The sequence below is a fragment of the Leuciscus leuciscus genome (assembly GCF_965113295.1).
Source record: "Leuciscus leuciscus genome assembly, chromosome: 3".
Lineage (NCBI taxonomy): Eukaryota > Metazoa > Chordata > Actinopteri > Cypriniformes > Leuciscidae > Leuciscus > Leuciscus leuciscus.
Window position 1 is genome coordinate 40,387,098 of NC_138727.1, and position 19,584 is coordinate 40,406,681.

Below are 19,584 nucleotides of genomic sequence, written 5' to 3' on the forward strand. Positions count from 1 at the left end.
AACCCTGCCTGGTTGAATAGATAATTCAATCTTTTGGCCATCTGGCTCCCTCTTGTGGATTGACATTAAGCCTTTGTGTGTTTGAACCGAACGTGCTTGGCAGGTGCTAATAGACTCTAGTAAAAAAATACATTTGTTATTTGTGTAAAAGGTGAAGCTCTGGATAAAATGTATTTGTGCCTGTGTCCAAAAGAAAAACCGGAAAATATCCTATAGTAGCACAGACGCATGACACTAAACTGGAAAAGTTTCCTTACGGACAGTCTAATAATTGATAGTGAAAAGATACTGATAAAACATACTATAATTCTGAAATTGAAAAAGGTTCAGCTCTATAGAATCCTCCAATAAGAACATGCACTGTTGAGGCTAAGCACATGCACTGCTAAACAGTCATACATTGATCAAAATCTGGACGATTTTTAACTTATGAGCTAATGATCATTATAAACATGTAGCTGTCAGTAAAAAAAAAAAATATATATATATATACAGTACCAGTCAAAAGTTTGGAAACATTACTATTTTTAATGTTTTTGAAAGAAGTCTCTTATGCTCATCAAGCCTGCAGTTAAAAAAACAAAAAACAAAAAAAAAAACAGTAATATTATGAAATATTATTACAATTTAAAATAATGGTTCTCTTTTTTTAATATATTTTAAAATGTAATTTATTTTTGTGATGCAAAGCTGAATTTTCATCAGCAAGTACTCCAGTCTTTGGTGTATTATGATCCTTCAGAAATCATTCTAATATGATGATTTGATACTCAATTATTATCAATGATGGAAACAGTTGAGCTGTTTAATATATTTTTTTGGAATACTTTTTTCAGGATTCATTGATGAGTAAAACGTTAACAGCATTTATTCATTAAAACAGCATTTATTCAAAATAAAAACATTTCTAACAATATAAATCGTTACCATCACCTTTTATCAATTTAACGCATCCTTGTTGAATTAAAGTACTAATTTCTTAAAAAAAAAATAGTTATTGTTCCCAAACTTTTGAACGGTAGTGTATATTGTTACAAAAGATTTCTATTCTAAATAAATACAGTTCTTTTTAACTTTTTATTCATCAAATAATCCTGAAAAAAGTATCTCAGGTTATAAAAAAAAATATTAAGCAGCACAACTGTTTCCAACATTGATCATAAATCATCATATTAGAATGATTTCTGAAGGATCATAAGACACCAAAGACTGGAGTTCTTGCTGATGAAAATTCAGCTTTGCATCACAAAAATAAATTACATTTTAAAATATATTAAAAAAGAGAACCATTATTTTAAATTGTAATAATATTTCATAATATTAGTTGTTGTTTTTTTTTGTTTTGTTTTTTTTTAACTGCAGGCTTGATGAGCATAAGAGACTTCTTTCAAAAACGTTAAAAATAGTAACGTTTCCAAACTTTTGACTGGTACTGTATATATATATATTTATTTATATATTTATATATTTATTTATTTAGAATATAGGCAATGCCTTGATTAAATCATTTTTGATCTTACATCATGGTAAAATTGTTAGGCGTTCTCAATGTAATTTACCTCTCATCTGAGATTGTGAAGAAAATACCTTTGCTTTGTAACATTTTCCCATCAGATCATCCATGTAAATTACATGGCATCACTGTAGAATCATCTGATGGACACTAGATGGAGCCAAGAGAGCTCTAACCAACCAACATCATGAGTCATTTGTGGTGCACCATGCAGAGTTTGATCAATTATTCACACTGCAACATTCGGCAGAAATAAACATTCTGCGACTGATCCTAACCTCTCTGCATCCCCTTCTTGTCAGCTCAATGAACAACTTGTAATCAGCTCTTTCTTGGTTTCGCCACCTATATAGCCTGTCAGCCTTTCCAGCTGAGTTTGCATTCAGGTTGTGATGTAAATATAAACCTGTCTTACTTCAGCTGCTGGACCAGAGGTGAGGCATATGTCACCTGCCAGAATCCTCTATACCTATTTCTGTCCTGAGACATTGTGAACGATCCTAGATGGTTGCTTCCTTTTATATTTTTGATCTGAGTCTCCTAGAGTCTAGCTCCTCATTGGTGACAATCTAATTTGATGATGTTGTATCTCAGGGACTTTTCAAGAAAGGCTGCATTATGTGTGAAATGCACCACATCTTGAATTTATACAGCAGAACTGGTTCCATATTCAAGTTGAAGATTCTACACTTGATGTTAAAATAATCTGCTTGAGCTCCAAACCAAGGCCTTATTGCTTATTTGTTTGTTTTTTGTCAGTCCTTGAAATGGTCATGGATTCCACTCTGACCTTAATTGTGGCATTCTGAGAGAACATCAGGAACTATTCTAAGGAGACACAGAATAAACAATTGAACCAAATAGGCATTCACTTCCGTTCAAAAGCTTGGGGTGGGGAAGATTTCATGCTCACAATGCTGCATTTATTTGATCAATAATACAGCACACAGAAATATTGTAAAAATGTATTTAAATTTTTTAAAAACTGTTTTATATTTTAATATGATATAAAATGTGATTTATTCCTCTGTTGACAAAGCTGAATTTTCAACACATTACTCCAGTCTGTCACATGATCCTTTTCTAATATGCTGATTTGCTGCTTAAGAAACATTTCTTATTGTTATCAATGCTGAAAACAGTTGCTGCTTGATTTTTTATTTTTATTTTATTTATTTTATTTTGTGGAGACTGTGGTACTTTTTTTTCAGGATTCTTTAAAGTTCAAAAGAACAGCATTTATTTGAAATAGAAATATTTTGTTACAATATAAATGTCGCTGTCACTTTTTTAAAATCAATTGAATGCATCCTTGCTAAATATTTTTTTTTAATATTTTGAATGGTAGTATATATTTAATGGCCTCAGACTACATTGGGGCCTAAAACTGGAGTATAAATAATGCAGTGCATCAGTGTGGATTTATTGAAGTGTGTCATAATAAAGATTAGATATTTGTATATTTGTTTTAGGGAGGTTTGGGGTTACATTTGCCTTATAATGCATAATAGATTAATCCTTTCCAAAAGCACAATCCAAAATTACCAAAAGATAGCAATTACGTAGCTTTGCATCATATTCATAATTATTAAATATTTGATAAAGCCTGAGAAATGGAATATTAGCTGTTGCAGTGATCTTAAACCTCATTTGATTTGCTATTAAATTGCTTATACTTTGGGCTATTTTTTTTTAGCAGCAGCAAACTGCCCGGTGGCTACCAATATGTGAACTTTAACCGTCACTGATGTGCGACATAACATGGACAACTGTGGAATTCTCTATGTTGTAGCTGCTGAAAGTTTGCCCTAGGGTCAAGGGAGTTAGCTATGAACATATGAGCTATATTGGATGACTCTGACTCAACTACTGAATACTTTAATCCACAAACTCCCATATACTGACTGGTTGTGTCGAGGTCAGTTCTCAACATATGAACTGAGTTTTCAAATCAGCTGAGTTTGATTTCCTGGGTGGGGAACTCCTGTTCCTGTAATCTCCCACATTGAAATGAAAGGTTCAGATATGACTGATGCTTCACTGGCCCACAAAGTCTGATCATGAGTCATCCTGGTTTAAGAAATATAGGAAATTAGTTAATTATTTATAATATTTGCCTTCAGCGTGTCAATTTCAAGTTTAAAAATAGACACAGACATAACACAGACCATTTTTTTTTTAATCAACAGATATTTCATTGACCTTTAAAAAGCTTATTTGAAAGCATGAACCAGCTATCACAAACACATATCACTGTTTTGTTCTTTAATTATGCTGTAATTCTAAAATAGTCTGTTTTTCAAAACCTTCAAGTGACACATCCATCTATAGTGACCTCAGGAAGTCTTCTAAACAACAAACAGAAATTAGATTGACAGAGATGGACCAACACATTAATAATTCACATGTTTTTGAATGCAATGTCAGTTCTGTGGTAACAAGTGAATTGATCCATCAAGATTCTAATCAGACAGAACATAAATAATCTCCACTGACTTCACTAGAGTCAAAATTGTAAATTACCCAACCTCATATTTTGTAGATCAACTTGAAAAGGCATGTGATGGCTACTTAAAAGAATAATAATGTATACAAATCAAAAGACACTCAAGGTACAATTAACACTGCTTGAACCCTTGTAATCTGGCAATCTGAGGAACCCTAAATGATGCTTTAAGTGTTATTTGATTTTCATACCATCATACAGGCTAAATAGGCTAAATAAGAGAACTAAAATGAGGATATACGAAAAAACAGAAACAACAAAATAATAAACAAAAAGTCAAATGAAAGAAAGAAACATGACAGATTAATTTATTAACAAAGGAGTGATTTGATAAATATTAATCTACGACTAAATTGTGCGAGAAAAACGTATAGTAGCCTACACAAGGTTATTTAGGCCTATTTCTTTGTTGTTTATTTTATCAAAGCGTACAAGGTTATCTATTTATTGTTGTTTATAATATTTAAATCCTTTATATAGCCTATTTTTTTTTATTTTTTATAAACTATTCATTTTTGGTGGAATTCCCCTAACTCGATTCCAATCAATCCAACACGAAGTATCACAGGTGCCACGAAAAGTCGTTTCGAGGCATATTAACAATGTCTGATAATTCACACGACAACGAATAACTGCGATGAAGTGCGTTTACATTTATAGGCCACATTTTTGCGGCGTAAAATTACGTTTTTCATTCGCTTGCATTTAAAAAAATCAGACTCGTGTCCCCGCCCAAAGCGGTGTCGGTGAGCTGAACTCCTGTTTCACAGGGGAGGGGTCAGACGCTTCACAGTGGGACGACGAGCAAAGAGAGGAGTGAACAAGGGGAGCGAGATAGATTGGTGGGTTTTTAAAAAGACTGCTTAAATTTGTTCATATCACGTTTCTTCTTTGTTTTGCTTCATCCAGGGGAAACGCGTTACAGGTCACGCGTTAGAAAGCAAGCTCATAAAATAGGACAGATGCATCTGGCGTAGCGTGGGGCTGAAACGCCCAAATATAGAGCAGCAAACGTTTGGAATTACAATCACTTCCTACCGCTTGGAAAATCTGAAACTGGCCATAGAGAAGCCCGTTTCGATAGGCCACGACCTCACATCGGGACTTTAACGAAACCAAAAACAAAGGTAGTCACTATGGAAACTCTTCTGTTTGTTCTGATCTGTCTGTTGGCTTTCTTTGTTGTCCTCTGGTTTTCCTTGTTTGGCCTCTTAATAGTGGAGTAGAACAAAGTTAGCCAGCTCTCCATGTTAGCAGGCTAGTGTCGTTAGCTGCTGTGCTAATCGAAATGGCACGAGCGTGAGGATCATTGGGACGGAGGAAGCTTGTTTTCCTGAAATTCCCTAAAGTTCATCTTTAAATCGAGTGAATAGTATTTTTCTATTATTGTAATGCTGGCTTCGTGAAAGAGACTCTGATAGCGGAGCGTTTCGGTGTTTCCCCCCAACCTTATTGCAGATATCCAGGATAAATGGAACAGATAAAGTTATTGGTTTTGAGAACTCTAGATTGATGTGCTTTAGTAGATATTATTATGATATTCCTGTATTAATTGTGCTCATGTTAAAACCAGAATGTCTGCAAATGAATCCCGAAACTGATTTGCATTAGGATTAACGTTAGCTTCAGTGCCTCTTATCTATAATGTGACGATTTCAATAGTTTATACACCTCTGTGAGGTTTCTTCCAGGAAAATTTCTTGCATTTTGCACTTTCAGGACCGTAATGTATTTTGATAAGGTTGTCAGTATGATTTCTATATGTGGATAGTAACGTTAATGCATTTGTGGGTGAATAAATGGCAGTGAGTGTGAAATGTTCACTGCAGTGAAGTAAAACGGGTCAAGGCCCATTAACACACCTGAGTTTGCGGAAGTCACCTGACCATTATAAAAAGCATTGTTTTTTGATAACGAGTTACAAATTATAGTAGCCAATGTATTTTATATATTTATTTTAAATATAATTTAACGAATACGTGTGATTCTTAATGAATTATTGGCTTTAATGAAATTTTTAATATTACTTCCAATTGAGAATGAATATATTTGAGTTTAATTGTGATTTTTAGCGCAGTATATTGGCTCTATTCACATGTTTTGGATTCAAATATGGAGTATCACATTCGCACTTACTGCCTCACCTGAACTGATCGGAGACTCACAGGTGCAACAAGACTTTCTCCGGTTTACCTGAGTTTGACTGCGACTAGTGTTTTTTGTATTTTTTTCCAGAAGAGGGCGAAATTCGGTGATTTAACTCATCGAGTATATGCAATAATCATTACGAAAAAAGTTTGGGAACCTGTTGAGTTAGTATTTTGAGAGGGTGTGATTGTGGGGGAAGGGAAAGGCGCGGTTCTCTCTCTCTCTGTGTGTGTGTGTGTTAACAGTGACTCTCATTTACACACAGCCCATGTGAAGCAGCAGGTTAAAGTGTGTGTGTGTGTGTGTGTGTGTGTGTGTGTGTGTGTGTGTGTGTGTGTGTGTGTGTGTGTTTAACCTCACGTCCAGACTTAGTCCAATGAGAAGCTCAGCGTGAGTCAGTGCCGCTCATGATGTTTATCAGACCCCGAGCAAAAAGCCTCAAAGCAGGAATGTTTGGGATTTTTCATACTCGTCTACCTTGACCTGAGAGAGCCGGTACATGTGTACACTCGCCCGATTTGGGACGCCCCCCACCCTTTGAGGGAGCTCAATTCTCCTGGTCGTTACTAAAGAATTGGTCAAAAGCTGTGAGGAGGGGAGGTGTGTCTTTGAAGACGACTCCTGAGTCCTCAATGACGGGTAACCAAATAGTTTGACCGCTGTAATGACCGGCTATAATGTGAGCACCATGCAGGGTGTGTCTTTCAAGCGCGGAAGGACACAGCGCTGTTATTAAAAACACTGTTTAATCATTTCTTAAGTAACATGAATACAGTTACAAAATACAGTTAACATTTCATACCTGTACGCTAAAGCACTGAATTTTAGTGTCAATGCAAAAATAAATCAGTAAAGTGATTTACAACGATCTTTATTAATTTAAAAAAAGAACTAGCTCTAAAGAACATCTGAACCTAATGCATTAAAGGTAGGGTAGGCAATTTCGGAGAGGCTAGCTTTGAAAGCATTAGATCCCACCCTCCCTTCAGAGCGTCTCCAAAGCCGTGCCTCCTCAAACACATGAACGCGCACTGCAAAAGCAGACTCTGCAAAGCACAAGAGTGTGTTAAATTACCTCATGTCTCCAAGCACATAGTATACAATAATATTGAACGTAAACAACTTGCAGAGCTCTGACTTGTACCACCTGACTACTTTGCAGATTCATTTCGAGATTGATAGTGTTGACATAGAAACGCATAATCCGAGTCTGAGGACATGATCAACTCTGAGCAGAGCGTCACAGGAACTGCCATCTCTAAATTACGGTTATGACATGGCGTGAACGCAGCAAAAGCTCGCTGTTTTGGTTCTGGAGGAAATGTAAAAGGTGGCTGCTGTTTGTTTGCGGCGCTCTGTGACTGTTTGTCTACGGCTCTGCATATCCTCATGGAACGCGCTGATGGCGTGTGATGTGTGCGTGAGCAGGGTGCATGGAGGTATGGAAAAACATAGGCTGACAGGCAGGTAGGACATCATATCGTTGCATTCGGACCTAATGCAATGATTGGACTTTTTATGGTCCTAAGACTTCAACAGAAGATACATACTTTGTTTTTGTTTTCTTCTTTTTTTTATGTAAATATTTAGACCATTTTCTATGATTGATTGCTATCAGGATCTGAAGAGTTTTTCATACCAGTACAGAATAATTGAGCATTGTATTGCTGTATGCATCAATGCAAAAAATTTGACTAGGAGATTTGAGTTTTTGTTGTTATTTTAAAGTTACGAAACACTAAAACAACTGTTCAGGACCTTGGCCATTAAGTGTGCAACATTTTGTCTATGAAGTTTAACTAAAATTACAGATCTTACAGAATAAATTCAAGACCTTTTGTAACTTATATTGCTAACTTTTTAAATGCATCTTATGCATAATATTTTATATATATATATATATATATATATATATATATATATATATATATATATATATATATATATATATATATATATATATATATATAAAAAATGTTCATGATGATCATGTAATTGTAACTGTAAAAGTAAGCTGTTCTACTTAATATTGGGACTGTGGCTATTCACAATATGCTACAGCCTCATACCTTTTTGCTCAAAGGGATGGTTCACTCAAAAATGAAAATTCTGTCTGTCGTCATTTACTAACCCTGTATGATTTTCTTTCTTCTGTAAAACATTTTTTAAAGATTGTTGTTCAAAACAGTGACCATATAGACTTCCATTGGATGGACAATAGAACACGGAGATGTTTCTCGATCATCTTTTATATTCCAATGAATATAATTCCATTTTATATTTGCGATTTTAAATGATAGATGGGGATTAAAAGATGACCATTTTCATTTTGGGTGAACTATCAATTTAAACATTACGTGTTGTCAATGGCAGCTTATTTAGCAATTAAAGAACAGGTTAGATGATGTTCTTAAACCTCTTATCTTATTTTAATACATATTTGAAGAGAACCAACTAGCCAGTCTTGTACTTATTACTAGCAACAGAAGTCTCCAAAATAGTTTTGTTTTTTTCATTGAAGTTGATCTCAGACTCATCAAACCCAGTTTGTGAATAAGTAACTGTTAAAGAGTTAATGTTTGGATTACTGTTTTTTTTAAGAAGTTGAATAGGATATGAGGCTTCACTAAATAACAGAGTTATTATTTCGTATTGGTAAGTCCTCTGTATAAGTTGTTCATATGATGATCATTTTCCAGTTCTATCAAAAATGGTGCTCTCCAATATATGAATTATTTCTCTGTTGAACCAATTTGGCAAAATAAAAATGAATTGGTGCTTGTTCTATTGCATCTTGCAAAGGAAAGAGCTGTGTGGAGAGAAATAGTGCTAGTAATAGTTCTTTCAAGCAAGGAGTGCATGGTTTAAAAAAAGCACGTCCTCTTCTTTTCCCTTAGTGGTTACAGCACTATACTTTAGCATGTCAAATTCCAGGAAGTGACAGGAAAATAAAAGACACTCCGCCCATAGTTGTTACCTTTTACCTGCAGTAACGTTCTCAGGTTGATGTTTAAAAAGTATTACGTCACCGGCACTCCCATTTCCTGGTCTATGCGGTGTGACTGCCAGCTCTCTGAATAAGTAAAGGTTATAATGTGTAATGATGACTGATTGATGTACATGCTGAAAAGGTCAGTATGCTTCCCTAACGCTTTGAGATTTAAACACACTAAGCATGGGTAGTGGTTAGAGTTATAGTGGGTTAAAGCACATGGCTGATCGTAGATCAGTTGGCTGCGTGTGTACCAAAGTTCACTGAGCATTAGTTTGGAGCCAGGCCAGTGCTGATGGTGTTGCTCTTTACATTTCAGCATTGCCTGAGTCAGCAGGAACCAAAAAGCGTGCGTGATGTTTGGTGAAATGGTACTAAAAATGCTCTCATTGGAATTCTCTCATTGGTATGTGAATTTAAATGGTGTTTTCCTACTCGACACCTGTATTGACTTTGTCTCAAAGTCACTCCATATAAAGGCACATCATAGTCAGCTTATTGTTTTTCTTCCCATAATCCACATATTTGGAGCAGAAGTCAGCAGCTGTTGTCTGAATTGCCTCCCACATGCATTTGATATGATGATCATATTTGACTGCCTGTTGCAGCTGCAATCTGTTATACAGCATGATCTATTTACTTGTCCTTAATGTGTTTAAACTGTGGTAAAGTTTGTCCTGTTATACTGTATCTTACTATAAGTATTATCTCGGCCCAAGGTGTTTAGAGTTTGGATGGTCAGTGGCTTAGGTATCTAATTCCTTTGCTATCCCATTAGAGGACGCAAATGATTAAGCACCTGACTAATTAAATTACACAGGCTTATGTCTAATACTACCAGAGTTCTAGAATCAAGTGGTTTTGATGATGTGTTGATGATGTCACACAGGGTATTTACTTTCTCTTTAATCCCACCAGAGCTCAGGGCAGTTTTGGTGCATAATGAATCACACTTTCTTAATATGGACTGGCATTTGACAAGATGTTTTTTTGTTGTTTTTTGCATAGTTTAGCACACCGTGTACCTGTGGTGTTAAATCATGTTTTATGTGTGTTTTTTTTTTTTGCCAAAGTTTCAGGGTGTTCTAGGTCAGATCTATTTAGAGAGTCGTCCCATGGCAGTTTTCTCCTTAGAAGATGAGAACTCTTGCAGTTGGTATAGCGTCCTGTGGAGGTCTATTTGTAATGCGCACAGGCTGTGTCCAAAACTTGAAAAATGCAGCATATATATTTTTAAAGCCAATAATGAAAAAAATGCTTTAAAAAAATATTTGCTTTGAATTCATTTTAGAATTTTAGGTGTTGCATTATGATGCATTACATCTACTAGAGACATTATGACTAAACCACTACACTACTTGTTTTGTGGACTTTATTGTGTCTGCGTTTGTAATGTGTCACTTCCTTGTAATTACAGTTAAGTAGTTGCATCCAAATTGGCATGAAATGGATATTCATCTTGATAAATATACTATGTTTTCTAGATGTCCCTTAATGATCTTATTGTGACAGAAACATGCATGGATTAATCGTTCTTCTTTTTTTAAATACTTTATTTGACCGTGTAATATTTCATCTAAATAGTATAACTGGAGAAAAGACATATCCCACTCTGGTGATGTATACTGGACTTCTCCAAAAATTTCGTACACATAATGTACACAGGCCCCTTTCTTTCAGTCAACCACAAGGTCATGGTCAGATCTGCCTCCATCCAATCAACAACCAATGCATTGATCCAAATCGATGATAATTTTTACTCGGATGTACATCACAATATGGAAGATATGGTCTGTTGCCACTTCCGTTAGATTTCGACTTGTCTATTTTTTTTCGACAGCTTTCACTTGACACCGTTTTTGGACACCTTGTTTGACACCACAATCAAAACATTTTGGGTAATTTCCTCTATTAGAAATCACATACATGTAACCAATCATGGATATGTTGTTTGTAATATTCAGTGTTCCCACTGGATTTTGTGAAACTGTGGTTGGTTGACCGGTTACATTAATCTGGTGCACTTTGAGTTGGAAGAGATAAACGCATGAGCTTGTATTATGCCGGAACCTGCAGTCAAGCTTTTATTTTGTCGGAAATCAAGTTTACGAATGCATCTTATTGCAAATCTAGTGAAATGCTGTAATCATCAACTGCAATGAAAATAGTGCGTAACTGGTGGCCGCTACATTCCCAAGTGCACGCTAAACTCAGCACATGCACAGATGGAGTTCACTGCATTCATTCACTGTGAACCGGTATTGAGAATCAAACCCGCGAAGCTGATCGGGTGAACGAAGTGCGTACTTATCGCACTTTGAATTTTAGTTTGTTTGACAGTAAATGCGCTAAACACGATATTTAAAGACCTTTTATGTTATTATGAGAAGTTTAAATGTATTTTCGGGCTGCCACAGTCTAGTTAATGAATGGGAAGCACTGAAATTTATTTGTGGTGGTCAATGTTGATATTTTGGTGGGGTGCCAAAAATAAATCAATGTATGGGAAACATTGATATTCGTACCCAAAAATTACAATTAAGGAGTTTCGTTAATGCTGCATTCAGCTGGTCATTTTCGTGAAGAAAAAAAAAACACATCCCTTCTGTCATCCTGAATAGGGTTTATTTTGTGATAATGTCCAGCATATCAGCGCACATTACAAACTACTTGCTATATGAACAAATGGACTGGAAATAATGATTTAAGTTAAAATGATAATGGGCTGAGACCACAGAATGATACAAAAGATGTGATACTAACACTGCATAAATAAATAAAAAAATCTGATCAGAATCAAGTATTGCTAAGAGCTCTATCACATATAGATTAGACACTCCCTTCTCTATGAGTGCATCAGAAGTCTTTTGTTGTCTAAATGATGCATGCATCAGAGCCAAACGGTCTGAGATGTGAATGAGTCATCGGTTACACACACTTCAATCAGATGCTTTGGGAAAGAATGAGGACATAGGTCTATGTCATAGAGAATGCAACGAAAGAGCGACATATAAGGAAAAAGGAAGGGAAGTGTTTTCCAGTTATTTTCAAGCTGCCAGAGGAGCTGAGACAGGATCTGACATGCCACAATACAAGCTGGAATGTGTGTGTGTTTGTGTGTGTGTGTGCGTGCTCATTCCTCGCTTTCTACGAGAGTCTGTTTGCTTTGTGGGGAGGGAAGTCGAAGAGAGGTGGAAAAACAGTTTCAGTCCTAGTTGAAACTGACTGCTGCGTCTGTGTTTTCGAGGACAATGCGATCACACCCACCCACACCCCCCTCAGTGAACTAAAGTCATCACGGCATATGCACGCCCCGCTGCTGTCCCTCTCTCAACCAATTCTCTGTAGTGGACACACATTTGCTATTGTTCTGTTAACCACTAAGCAGACAGCTGCAAATATTTCCTCTCTCTGTCTCTCCCTGTCGTGTGCTGGGTTGAGTTAGCTGCCGAGTCTTCAGTGGCTACAGCACTGTGTGGGGCGGAGCTTTTCCTATGCTGCTGTTTTGTACATTTTTGGCCTTGACTCCCTGCTTGCTTCCATTTCAATCCCGCTCATGATAGCCACTGTGTGTTTTGGGGTTTCTTTTTCGCTCTTGGATTGTTGTGCTTTTGTGGTCTCCTTAAAATAGTTTCTGACATGCACAGTAGTTTTTCTGTTTGTACTTTAGTGGATGCTTAGAAATTCTCAGTTGACTTTGTGCTTTATTTTTGCAGTGGCTTTGTTGCAGATGTAGGGAAGGTTCAGTCCCTGCAGATCAGTAGATCAAGGTTTAAAGCCAAAATTAGTCACCATGAAATCAAAACCGACAATTCTTATATTAATTTCTTTTGTTTGTTTTTTTATATTGCAGGATTTATTTTAAATGATTTATCAATGCACATGATGTATCATGTGCCCTCGTTATCTTTAAGCAAAATAACTTCTCCTCCCTCTTGCGGGAAATCTCTTCTCTGATGACTGGACATACTGGTCTTCTCTGGCGCAAGGGCGGGTCAACCTGTCACTCACATGACATCACAGCAATACAGCATCCAGTCCATTTCCAATGGACAACATCAAGGTCTTTATACAGGGTCTTTGATTCAGTATTCCCTAGAGGTGTGGCGAGATTAAAATGTCTAGATTTCTCGTCGAGGTGAAAAGTTTTCAAGTGTGAGGGTGAAGTTAGGATTGAATATGCCACCGCCACGTTAACAGTACGCATCCACTGTTGTTTTGCTTTTTATAGAAATAAAAACCATTCATTCATTTGGATAACGGTCGCTTCAATCCCATCCAGCTCATCCAACAAGAGCTGCTGAGTCTTACGTAGTGCAGCAGGAATCAAAGTTCACTGATCACGTGAAGGAGAGTAAGTGACGAGAGGATCACAACAACGAATTCACAACAAACGTGATTTCAATACCTTTTGAAAGCGGCTTCCTGATGCATGCAAATATCTCCCGATATGAAATAATAATAATAATAATTCGTTACATTTATGTAGTGCTTTTTCTGAGACCTCAAAGCGCTTTACATAGAAGGGGGGGAATCTCCTCAACCACCACCAATGTGCAGCATCCACTTGGATGATGCGACGGCAGCCATATTGCGCCAGAACGCTCACCACACACCAGCTTACTGGTGGAGAGGAGACAGTGATGAAGCCAATCAGTATATGAGGATGATTAGGAGGCCATGATGGACAGAGGCCAAGGGGCAAATTTGGGCAGGATGCTGTTGAAAGCTGTGTAGTTGTAACCACCTTACAACTTAGCTTGAAGAAAATGTTGGTTTCTATTTGTACTTTGAATATTGAGAGAGTACTTTGATTATGGTTGGACTTATTGATTGCACTTAATACTAAGGGGAAAAAAACTGTTGTTTATTTTTATTTATACTGTTTTTATTTCTATGATCAATTTGTGGAAAGGAGTTCAGTTGAGGTCAAAAGTTGTAGAAGCTCATAAATCATGTACAGTTCTCAGGTCTGAAGAGACTCATACGGGAGAGAGCTTGTGGCAAAACCTTTTACAGCGCTTGAGTATTGTTGCCTTTTACTGCATATAATTCATACTCAAAGTAGAACTGAAATGACCGAATTATTGAAATGATTTATTAGAAGATTATTAGTTAAAACATTTCAAATGCACCAGCAGACAATTTTTCTAGTCATGTATTTTGTAATTGAGGATTTCTTAAAAATACTTTGTGTAAGTCTCGTCTCGTTCTCGTGAGCTAATGGTCTTGTCACACCCTTAGTATTCCCATAAAGATCCATCTGTTTTGGAGTGCTTTGACTGGGTGTCAAGAGACTTGTGATCTTTATTTTAGATAAAGGTCTTTTATTTTTAAATTGTTTGCCTAAAAAAAAAAAAAATCTTTCACTCACCAGTGTGATGTTGTTGTGTGGAAAACGACCGAAGATGTTCTGAAGATTGTTCATGCTGTTCTTTTCTATACAACAAAGCATCAAGAAAAATGACTTAAGTACCCTAAAGTGGTCCATATGGCTCACGCTTCATAAGTCAGTTTTATGAAGACATTAAAACTGTCAATATTTACTCAACCATGTTTTTCCTGAAGCCTAAGTGTTCTGAAGCCATAAATTTGCTGCTAAAATATAAGTCCTTTATTCAGTGATAATCTTTCCATCACTTAAAACTATCGTCCCTCATTTGTGATTGCACCTACTCGGGCTTAGTTCACAATTCTTTGTTCTTCGCATTTTGTTCTTTGAAAATGCGAAGATTGCAAGCTGTGTGACTTGGAGACAGGAGAGTTTGGCTGTCACTGGACACGTATGAACGTGTCAACTTTTAAGTCTTTGATTTCAAACTGTTATACGCCTAAGTCTCCCCTAAAATGGGCCTGGCGCTCTCCCTGGTATTTAGTGGATTGTTTAACACAAAAAATGTCATCACATTTCAAACGCACAAAGGTATAGAAATTCTACAATGATCAAGAAAAAAAAAGCACTGGTATCGGTTCTGTATCGGCTGATATTCAGATGTGTTATGACAAAGGTATCGTTGCATCCCTACTACTTTGTTAAAAAATACTTAGGTTAAGTGAATCAAGAAGTTCCTTTCTAAAGTATAAATCTGTTTTTTACAGTTCACATTATTTTTAAATTGAAATACACATGTATAATTTCTGCAGTGACATTCTGCAGTATTAGGGGTGTAATGATGCATCGAATCGCAATATAAAAATGTGACTCTTGTTGATGTAAACGGTATGATTTGCGATAGTTTTTTTTTAAACCAAGACTCAGTTTACTGTATTTTTAAGATATGATTCACCCACAAATGTAAATTCTGCCATCATGTACTCACCCTCATGTCGTTTCAAAGTCAAACCTATAAGATTTTCACTCAACTTCCAAAAACAAATGAGAGAGATTTCTGTACCTCCATTTAAAGTCCATTACTCTTCAATTGAAAAGATCCCCCAAAAAATTATAAAGGCATCGTAAAAAATAATCAATCGAGTGGTCTAATCCAGCTATTCCCAAACTGTGGTCCGCGGACCACTAGTGGTCCGTGAGGGTACTTCAGGTGGTCCGTGGAAAGGCAAAATAAAATATAATTTTTTTTTTTTTTACCTTAATTTTACCAGGAAATTCCCCCCCCCCCAAAAAAAAGAATAATATGTAGGCCTATATTGATGTAACATTTTAATTAAATTGTCAAGTTATTGTGTGATTACTAAAATAGCCTAGTGGTGTTCGGCCTTGACATTCAAGTTCAGTGCCGTTAGAACCACAACATTGGTTCGGTGGATAGCAACAGGTTCTCTGAAGAGAAAAGGGCAGAGGCAAATATGTTCTCATTATCACATCACACGCATAGCCTTTAATGGTGCGTTCACACCGGACGAAATTTCGCTTCAAACTTTTGTTTTTACGCGCGTCAATTTCGCTCTCGACGCGCGAATTGATACAAAGTGGTCAAGCGTATCATTAGATGCGGTAGGCGCGAATTTGACATATGATCCCTTTTTGAATTTGACGCGCTATTCGCGTCCGGTGTGAACGCACAGTTAGGCATAGGCAGTAACGAAATGTTTATAAATGGAATGAATAAGGCCTGTTATTATTTTAATTTCCAGTTAGTTTCTTGATCTCGCGTTTCTGAAATGTTTTCCAGATGTGCTGTTAAGTGGACAAACTCAAGCCTAGGTACTTTTTGAGGACTTGTAAAACTAAAACTCTGAAGATTAATAATCCCCTAAAATCGCCAAAGGTTTTGAAATGTTGACTATATTCCAGTGTTCTGTATAGATTTCATACTCCATTGCTATGGAAATAAGCCTGTTGTTCAAATGAACCTGATTATGCCCTCGGGCGCTTGAGTAAATAAATAAATTAAATATGTGGCAGCCGTTGTGTGCAGTAAACTTTCTTTTAACAAGCCTGTTGTACTGATGTGATGACCAATGATAGTTTTAGAGCTAGTAAGCCTATTTAGAGGTGCAGATTAATTCAGGTAGGACTCTGTGTAGACATATTTTATGTGTATTATGAGGTGGTCCGCGAAAATTCTTGATTACAAATAGTGGTCCACACACACAAAAAGTTTGAAAACCCCTGGTCTAATCCTAAATCAAGCCTTTTGAAGAGACGCAATAGCTTTATATGATGAACAGATTTACAACGACGTACACTGACGTCAAATGCTTGCATGACATGTGAAAACATGAGTGAATTCAGAATACAATTTTTTAGATAAACTAACATTTACAGTTTATCGTAATAGTCATTTCGATTAGAACTGATTGCATTGATCATCTAAGCGCTGCCAGAATGGCACTCCTCAAAGTGAAAGCGCAAATGTAATTCAAATCACCATATCACATTTAGTTTTTGGTAGTATGATTAGTCAAAGCATTTTAGATGGGTTATTCTTAAATGTATAGTGCAATAATAGCGGGAGAGGCGGGACATGGCGAGCACCGGGAGAGTCTGGGCACTCGGCTTCTGTAAGAGATCCAACAAATGCCTGCATTGAAAAAAATGATAATTTCTGTGTCATTACTACATTAAACTACTATATATAATGTATAATAATGCAATGGGGGAATATTTGTGGGTCCTGATAATAAAATAATACTATTTCAAGAATATTAAAAAACCTCTCCTTTATTTTGGCTTAAAATATCACGATAGTATTGTGAATTCAGTATTGCAATTTGTAATTTCGCATTATTGTAATTTATGTATCGGTACACACACAGTCACCTAGTATTTACTAAACAGGGTAAAATTGTATAGGCTAATTTTGGCTTCCCTGCTCATCGCCATAAAAAAAATCCATATTGGGTCAACCACTACCAAATCATGGTGCAGTAATAATGGCATGATGAATAAATGTTGACAGAATTATGTTTCTGCATGAACTACTCCTGTAAACGGGTACGTGGTTGTACTTTCATGCAGGTGAGCTTTGGGGGAATTTGGTTATCATGCTTGCCTGTTTATTTCTTTAAACTAATTTTTAGCATGTTGTTTTATGTTTTGATTATCTTTTGTAATGATGCATAGTAATGATTCCTGGACGAGGGCGAGGGCAGGTGCAGCTATGGGCTCGTTTCTCTTTCACTTTGGCTTAACCGTAATAAACCTGAGAATTTGGGAAGTTCAATTGTAAATGGTCGGAAATAGTCTGGTTCCCTAGAATAATTTCTCACTTTTCTTCCCTTTATTGTCATTACTGTAAGCTAATTTACATTGCGCAAAGCCAGCATGCAGCCTTTTTCTAGGTAGTTCTTCCAAGGAACCCTTTAAACCTCTCAACCTGTAGCTCAGATTGAATCCGCTACCCGTATATGACGCTGTGCTGAAATCAGTGCTCAGATCAGCTCTCCAGAGCTCTGTTTTTTTTTCATCTTCTGTTCACACGCAGCATTTGCACCCCACCCAGATATAACTGGTGCTAATGAGCAAATGCAGCGTGGAGTCACATAAGTAGTTATTTATACACTATGCGACTGATATCACAAGTTCCACTGAGAGGATCTTACGAGAGAGCTTCTATGTTTAACACAAAATAATAAAATATGTCCTCTGACCATCTCCAGCTGTTTTACAAAGCTTACTTTAGTTTTAAGGCATGAATGGTCTTATTTTAAAGCAAGTCGAGGGTGAAGTGAGATGCATTGAAGATAATACTTACAAAGAACGATAAAAAAAATATATATATATATATATATCAGCATCGGCCGATGTGTTTGAACAAATAAAGAGATTTATTAAAGCATGATTGGTATTTTGATGGTTCGCCAGACTTTTATTCTGGCAGTGCTGAGACTGTCTGAGAAAGCACCCAGCATTCTCTTTATTTGTTTATGGTCTCCGTTTAACAGTTCGGTCTAACATAGAACTGTTAAACAAAGAAAGTAAACCGCATTTGAAAAAGTATGTGTTTGCCTTTCTATTACTAACTATATAAAAGCAGATGCTATAATACTTTCTAATTTACTATCGGCATTCAGCAAAATCACATTTATATTATATAAAAACATTTTTGAATATCTAATAAACATATTTATTTTCACAAACCTTGCAGACTTGCAGACACAACTGCGCCATGTTTTGTTTTGCCATTATTAATAATGAATAACAATATTAGTTTATTGGTTTTATTATTATTAATAATAATAATAAAATAAACACCACTGAACCATGATTCACATAATACATTTTATATTCAAAGATACTGAATAATTAAACTATAAAGTACACCACCAAGTATTACCATGATACATAATTATTCAGTATCTTTGAATATAAATATATAAAAATTGTCGGCGTTAATTAATAAATGCGTTAACGCGATAATAACGCGTTAACTTGCCCAGCCGTAATTACTATTTATTTATTTGGACTATTTTAATTTGGTTTTAATCAACTTGAAGTTGGATATAAATACATGATCCCATCACTGACTGTACCATGGTACTGTTGCTGTGCTAGTTGGTGTTTTTGTGCTTAAGGAAAACCAACAACTCTGAGTTTCAGTTGTCAGACAGTGAAATGTCCTCCAGAAAGGACAGCACAGTAGAAAGGGCATTTACGGCTTTCATTTATCTGCAGTACGTTTCCGTGGAGCCACTTTTGATTTGAATAGACCGTGGCTCATTCCCTGTTGTGTCTGCACTCGTCTATTTGCCTCTACACGATCTCTTCTCACACAGCATCTGAATCACTCTCCTATATGCGAGCTTGAAACCGGTTTGGTTTCCTCTGTGTTGTCGCTCAGAGGTGGCAGCGTGATCACGCCTGCGTCTGAAGCGCATTGTTAGCACCTGTCTTGCTCGCGCTCTTTTCACAGTTTTTACTTTCTGTCTGTCATGTTCTCTCTATCTCACATCTTTTGTGTCTCTCCCTGTTACTGTTTCTTGATTTAGCTTGGCGCATGGGTCACATGATGCACACCACTT

The 19,584-nt window shown here is 36.4% G+C and overlaps 1 protein-coding gene across 6 annotated transcripts in view; it reads left to right on the top strand.

Moving 5' to 3' along the window:
• Nucleotides 1-4,748: 4,748 nt before the first annotated feature.
• The window catches only part of ctnnd1 (catenin (cadherin-associated protein), delta 1), a 32,314-nt gene continuing 17,478 nt past the window's right edge, over nucleotides 4,749-19,584 (top strand). For 4 of the 6 annotated variants that reach the window (XM_082164832.1, XM_082164835.1, XM_082164834.1 and 1 more), the window contains exon 1: nucleotides 4,801-5,146. The gene's annotated coding sequence lies outside the window, so the exon portion shown is untranslated. Of the gene's footprint in view, nucleotides 5,147-19,584 lie in introns of all 6 variants that reach the window. The other 2 variants (XM_082164837.1, XM_082164833.1) reach the window with 2 other exon arrangements.